Consider the following 7,212-nt stretch of genomic DNA (forward strand, 5'->3'; position numbering starts at 1 on the left):
AACCTCTGGTTGAAAACCAAACAGGATGGACTGAAGAAAGAATGTGAACACAGTTTTGGGCTAGCACAGTTAGATTTCCTTCTGCATTAAAAGTGATTTGAGTCTAAATGGAGAAATAACACTACTGAATATTTGTTAAGGATCTTGAATATTTATTAGGAAAGCTGTTGAATTTGATTTGATGAATGTTTTTATCCAAGCACTGCATTTAAGTCTTAGTAGATTTGCAAATCTGAGAGGAAAAGATTTCCAGACACGTGGGAATTTCAGGAAGGTAAGCCATCATTCTTCACAGACCTGAAATGGCATCTCAGAAACAAGTATCTGCTTTATCTTTTCCAATAAAGAAATCAGTGTCATTTCAGACTGCCTGGGTATTCAGATCACTTTGAGTGTTCAGATTTGACAACAGTTTTCTACTAACGATGCTTTCCTGGCTTTTTTTTTACGGAGAAATTGTTCTCATTGCTCTAGCTTGCTGCAAATCTTGTTTTACAATGCTTGGTCAAACTTCATTCTACTAAAAAAATAATCAAAAACACCTTGAAAATTTTTAACAATTATCTTCAATCAAGAGGGACAATTTTTAAAGTTGGTATTGTAATTTACTGGCTAAAATAGTGGGGGATCTCTCAGTTAAATGCCAGGATTTCTTGGCATTGGGCAACTACAGAGCCAAACAGGTCCCCTGAGCTCCTGGTCACTGGCCTTTATCAAGAATCTTGAAATATCTCTGTCTCTGAGGATTTTGTTCATTTCTGATTCACCTAATGCTTAAATATAAAGAAAAGCCTGTGAGCAGACTGGTTTCTGCAGTCACATGGTCGTGGCAGAGTTTGGCAGAATTTGGTCAAATTATTTGATCACATTATTTGCTCAGGTTCATGGTTGTTTTAATGCAGTGACACTCCTCAGTCCGGTGGCCCCTTGGCAGATGCTCTATTTGCCTCAAGTGGTGTATGACTGGAACAATGAAATTATCATTTAAGAAACAAATCATCAGTTCCCACGTGAAAGGCATTTATTATATGGATCTTGCACATCCATATTGTATATTAAGATATATGAGAAAAGGAACCCAGTGTTTCTTATAGTGGAAATCATCAACTTCTTTCACCAAATGAAAAGATGAAAAAAATTTTGTTTCATAAACTTCAAGCAAGCGGTTGGAAACACAGAATCAGTATTCTCTTTTTATGAAACAAGATATCTGGGCTTCTTGTATTAGCAATGACCCCTAACTGCACTAGAGGAAAAAATCCTACATTTTATACCCTTTAAAACCTCTGTACAATATTTGAGAAATATCTCTTTGGTTACAGTAGTGCAAACAGCCTTTTCATGTGTGTTCATATCTACTTTGTGTATTTTTGGGCCAGTGTTAGCCATACTCTGCCTGGAATTATTTGTGTTCTGAGCAGGAAGCATCAAACTGAGAGATACCAAAAGGTCAGATTTTGCCACTGACAAAAATCTTGTAATGACACTGGGATTTCTTGCGATCCCCTGGCTTTAAATCTGATTAAGCTTTTAAAGCAACCTCATCTGAAAACTTGCTCCCCAAGGACCAGGTTCATGTTATCTTCAGGCAGAAGGGATACCAAGAAGACACTAAATAATATGTCTGTGCTGCTGAAGATAGGGTCCACAGCCACATATATATGTGCACCTACTATACTTCTGTAGATGTTTCCCAAAAAGACAATCCCAGTGAATCATGAGCTCTTTAGTGAGAGTGAACATAATAATATGTTTATTACCAGGGGTAACAGATGGACTAGCTGGTTTAGCAGCTGGGTTTCCAGTGATTATTCATGCAGACTGAAGTAAGGAGTGACGTATTTAAAGAAAGCAGTAGGAGCTGACACCTCCTGAAACTGAGCTCCAGTTGAGCAATTCCTGCTCACCAATGTTCTGGCAAAGGCGATGTACAGTTTGCATTAGGAAATCTCAGAAATGGCCTTTTAATAATCTCATGGCATGATTTGAATTTGCCATGAAACTGCCAGGTACTTCATAGGAAACCTGCAAGATCCCAGAATTCTTTTCCTGCATTTTTAAGTCTGGTGCTAGGGTTCAGAATGTGTATTATTTGATTGCCATGACTGGCAGGGCAAGGAAGGTGATGGTAAACAGACAGAGTTTGTTCACAGTAGGTCATGTTAAGGATCAAGATGGTTTGTTAGGGTGTTGCTAGCAAGAAGTGATATTTTCAGTTCAGCAGTCCCAAAGGATCCTGCCTAAACAAAAGCATGCTTCCTCAGATGTAGGAGTGGATAGGTTCTGGAAAACCTCCAGAGGAGAAAGAAAGTCCAAATTCCTGGAGTCCCATGTGTGTTATTTAAATGCAGTCAGGGTGTCATTAATGCTAGCAAGCATTTTTGGTCACTCCATTGAATCTTAAAAATCTTAAAAAAGCTGAACAATCTTAAAAAGCTGAACAATAAGAATGTATAAGATACAGTGTTTTTAATGGATTGAGAATGCTGTCTTTGTATTCTGTACTATCTCAGTGTAATCTGAAATGCACATTATGATGACTTTAGTGCATTGGGTTGTTAGGCCTGCTTTGTCATCCTTTTTCTAAAGTTATTTTACAACTTTGTTATGTTTTGACAGATATTTTTAGTCTTTGTAACTGTAGTCAAATTTGTGTTGTGAAATCTTAGTGATGTCCCTGTTGAGTGAATTGAAAGTACATCCAGAATTTCCTCTCTCTGTCCCAAGTTCTGTCTCACTGAATAATTGTGCACTAGGCCAATAAGGAACATATTCAAAGATGCTTAAATTATTTAGGTGCCAAGCACTATGGAAAGGCAGTGGGATTTAAACTGCTTTGGTTGATTTAATTGCCCCACATGCTCTGTCTGAATATTCAAGATATTCAGGCTTGTGCAGAGGATGTGGGGTGGATGGGGCCTTTTGCTGGCCAGCTGACTCACTTGTCTGAAATGTTTGTGGGGTGGTTTATGGCCTGTGCTTCCTAATTGCTTGGAGCACATGTCTCCAAGGAGTGTTCCTGCTTCAGTTGTTCAGAATTTTGTTTCTTAGCTTCAGTTTTCTCATTCCCAGTTAGATTTTTTATTGTACTAATTTGTTAAACTATTTAAGACTAATTTACTTGGTTTTTTTTTTTTTAAGAAACAGCAAAGTTGTGTGAATTTAATCTTTCAAGTTATTCATCCATTAATTAATCTCCTCTTAGAGTTTGGAGTTTAAATTCAGACTCGTAGTGACCCTCCCACATTCAGAGGTTTGGAGTTAATTGTTAGTTATTTCTTACTCTGGAATGATGAAGTTCTTGCTGAATTTTTAAGAAAGATGGTGTTTCTTGTATACAGTGGGACAGGTCTTGTAAACTGCTGCTGAAAAGGAAGTGGCAGAAGTGCTCTGGGCCCTCAGAGGAGCCTTGGTTTCTCAGCCCTCTCCCAGGGGGTGAAAAAATCTAAAGAACTAAGGGAAGTTAATTGCTATTTATTTTTATTAGTGGGTATAGTTTCATCCAAAACTTTAAATTTGTGAAAAATCTCCCTTTTACTTTGGTTAGCATTTGGTTGGTCTTTTAATAAAAAACTAGGGTTAATTCTAGAAAGTCAGTATTTAATTTCTTAGTGGAAGTGTGTAAATTACAGTTAATTCTTTAAATGAGTGTAACGTAAGAAAATTGTCATATGGACTCACTTATGGTGGTCTTGTAATTTTAGTAACAATTCTGGTAATAAGAAAAATGTTGGCACAATAAAATCTTAACCTAAATACTTGAAACAGAAATATGCTTTTCTTTCTATGATGTTTGTGGTCATCCAGGCCTCTGCATGCTATAAAACTCAATAATTACAGTCTTACGTCTTGAATGTTCTTCTTGATTGAGCACTTAGATTCTTTGTTTCCAAGTTTTCAAGGTTTGTAGTCAAGCCCAGGACATGAAATCAGCTTAGTTCTGTTCCTCTGTTGTGTTAAGGACTCCTAGTGTGACCACAGACTGGAATTTTAGCACTAAAATTGAGCAGATGATACTTATTAGACTTGCCATTGAATGAGAACTCTTTTTGCACTTCATTTTTCTTCTCCATAATGTGGGGGTGATATTATTTGTCTCAGAGGTTATGCATGGGCAAATCCTTGAAGAATGTGGGGATCAGTAACGGAAGGAGGCCTGGAAATCTTTGATAGAAGTTGCAGGCTACTTTCAGGGTAGAGTTTGTTCTTTATATTACAAAATAAATAATGCTGGGGGATGAACCAGGTGGCAGATGATAACACCCTGACACAGTTGTAGTTACATTAATTTTTTAAGCCATGAAATACTGCATGTCATATATTTCTGTGAGACAACTGGCTAAGAATATTTTTTCCAGTTCTGAGAGAAAGGTAAATATAAGCCTGTGCATTATTTTGAAGAAAACTTTTCCTTCTGCTATTGGTTAACCATCTCTGTGTGTTGTTTGTTCTCATGATTATACAAATTTGCAATCCACTGATATTGCTTGAGTTTTTTAATTGCTGTTCTCAGTTGTTTAAGTTTTGGAACAGCCACTACAGGCACACCTACATCTGTATTTAACTTGAGTACTTTTCCTTATTGGTAAAAACGCCGAGTGTTATGTGCTTAGTAGGAGGAAGTAATGCATGGGAACCAAACCCAAGATGAAAACACCAAAAAGGCCAAGCAGTTCTTTGACTTTTACAGGGGTAAATTCACGGGACCCATCAGTGGTAAAAAAGTACTAATCTCTAATGTATGCTGTAGATATGTGCACCTTGATAGATGCCCTGTGTCCTGAATGGTGATAGCAACGAGCCATGTGACTCCGTCTGTCCCCATCCCAATCACACTTTTGGACATCAGAACAAACACACTGTGCTTTCCAGAGTGTGTGTGCAGCGCTGTGAGGTATGAGGGCCTACCTCAAATTAGTGACAACAAAATGTCTGGTGTTATCAGCTGATACAGCACTGCACAGAGAGCTTTGCTTTGAGTGTATTACAGGCTGTAATATACGCTGTATTTATTGTCAGAACGCTTCAAATGTGTACATCTCTAAGCAGTAAGACATCACCGAAATAATTTCATTTTTCCCTCACAGAAGCGCTTTCTGTCCATATCCAACATTGGATATTAACTGAATTCTCTTGTTTCTTTTCTATTAGAGTATTTTAACCTCCACAACAGTGTTTTGCAGTTTATAGAGCTTGTTGTAACATGTAAAAGTTGACAATAAAGCTAAATACTTTGTCATTAATAAAATGAACTGTGTGATTGGAAGTATTGGCCTCAAGGTAAATCTTAATTTCTATAAACTGAAAGTTTCCTACTGAGCTTTACTTTTCATAAGAAAATCGAGACAGTTCATTTCTTCAAGTAACTATAGCTCAGATTCCCCAAGTTTTGTTTCTGTCATTGATACTGGCACAATGTGAAACTATAGATGAGTAGTTTCAGCTTTGTGCCCTTCTTTCATCTCTTGTAAAATGGAAATTATTATCTCTCTTTGAAGAATCTCTTTTTGTAAATTTGTAAGTTGTAAAGCTGGGACTGATTGCTTTGCGATCTATGCTTCAGCCTGAAAAGCAGCCAGTTCAGGGTGGGGAAAAGTTTAAAAAAAGTTTAAAAAATGAATCAAGATCAACATTCTGACTTGTTTAATAATTTTATTTGTTTAGTTTCTTAATCCTTCTGAGATTTTTTTGGATGAAAAATAGAATTATTCAAAGGCTTTTCTCTTTAACAGTGTTAGAGATGCATATTGTTCTTGTGGCTGAGTCTCAGTTGTGTGCCCATGAAGCTGAAGTGCAAAGTGAGCTGCTAAATGTAACTGCTCTGGTTTTCGGAGCTTCTGTTTGGTGCTAGGGAGCCTCTGTAGGCCAGTCCTTAGCCCCAACTGTTTGTGCTTCAACCCATCCTAGGACTCTATATTATATTATTTTGTATGCCAACTGAATACTGCCAGATGAAACAAAAATGAACATGTGAGGTGCTGGATTAGTAAGGAATTCAATGTTTTCCTCTCAGGCTGTGCCCAGGAACAGCTGCCCCTGTTTTCCACATTTTCCAGCAAGTGTGGACATGGGCTGATGCAAGCACAGACTGGATGCAGGCGATCCCTTTACTTCAGCCAGGAGTAACTGAGGTGTTGCTCGGGCCAGTCGAGGACATGCACTTTAACACATCATGTCACAGCAATTGGCAGTGGCCAGAAACCTTTGTTCTTTACACAGCAGGAGAGAGAAATGCAAGTTCATGCTGAATTGCAGGAATATATTGATTGATTTATTTTGTGCATGTGATAAAAATGATTAGATTATAAAATACTGGCAGTTTTTTGCAGTATATAGAGAGAATGTATGTGCCTTTATTCAAAGTATTTTTATCCTGTGCTTTGATTAAAGAGCTTCTGCTAATAATTGTTTCTGAGTCTTAAGTAGTTGGGTTTTTTGCTGTCATATTCAGCATTTATTTGTAGCTCATTGTTGTGATTAATTTAGAAGTAACAAAGTAAGAAATCAGGAAAATCCTGATTTTGAAGCAGACAGATGCTATAATACTCAGTAACTACCCAATTACTGGTAGTTTTTCTTTTGTTGCTTTTTTGTTCTCTAAGGTTTGTGTTATAAATACATTTCTGAATGTATTCTGGTATATACTTTCCCCTGGGTTACAAGACTACAAGATTTTTTATGCCATTATTGCCTTTATTTCAGCAGGATTTTAACAAACAAAGCACTGATTTAATTTATGTACTAATAACAAATAAAGACTCCATCAAAAAAGACAAATTCTTAGAGGACTTTATTTGAATGTAGTACTGTGTATATCTTAAGCTCAGAATTCTCTTTTTTCACCCTTCTGTCCAAGAAAGCTGCGTTATCGCAAAGATGATTTTACAGTTAATTACCCAGAATAATTTCTCTGATTTCTTTTTAGTATTATTCATTTGCATTGCTAATATTCATCTCTTCTGGGAATACAATTTTGTACCCCCTGGAACACACTTTTTTCTGGATAATTGTGGAATTGTGTTTACTAATTTACATCACATCACAATTGTCTTTGCTGATTTCCTGGGCTAACAGACTGTGTGTCTTTATGCAGAGGGAAGGAGAATGAAGTGAGAACGGTAAAGGACGGCTGCCTCAGAACTGCTGTTGCCATAGAGCTGCTAACAAGGAAAAAAAAACCTGCAGCATGGATTTCTTGTGCTGCTGAAGGTA

The 7,212-nt window shown here is 37.1% G+C and overlaps 1 long non-coding RNA gene across 1 annotated transcript in view; it reads left to right on the top strand.

The window, feature by feature from the left end:
- The first annotated feature begins 2,430 nt into the window (after window positions 1-2,430).
- LOC137479821 (uncharacterized) overlaps window positions 2,431-7,212 on the top strand; it is a 131,851-nt gene continuing 127,069 nt past the window's right edge. The window contains exon 1 of the long non-coding RNA XR_011002543.1: window positions 2,431-7,209. This is a non-coding gene — a long non-coding RNA (uncharacterized lncRNA). The remainder of the gene's footprint in view (window positions 7,210-7,212) is intronic.

The sequence above is a fragment of the Anomalospiza imberbis genome, chromosome 10 (genome assembly GCF_031753505.1).
Source record: "Anomalospiza imberbis isolate Cuckoo-Finch-1a 21T00152 chromosome 10, ASM3175350v1, whole genome shotgun sequence".
In the NCBI taxonomy this organism is placed as follows: Eukaryota; Metazoa; Chordata; class Aves; order Passeriformes; family Viduidae; genus Anomalospiza; species Anomalospiza imberbis.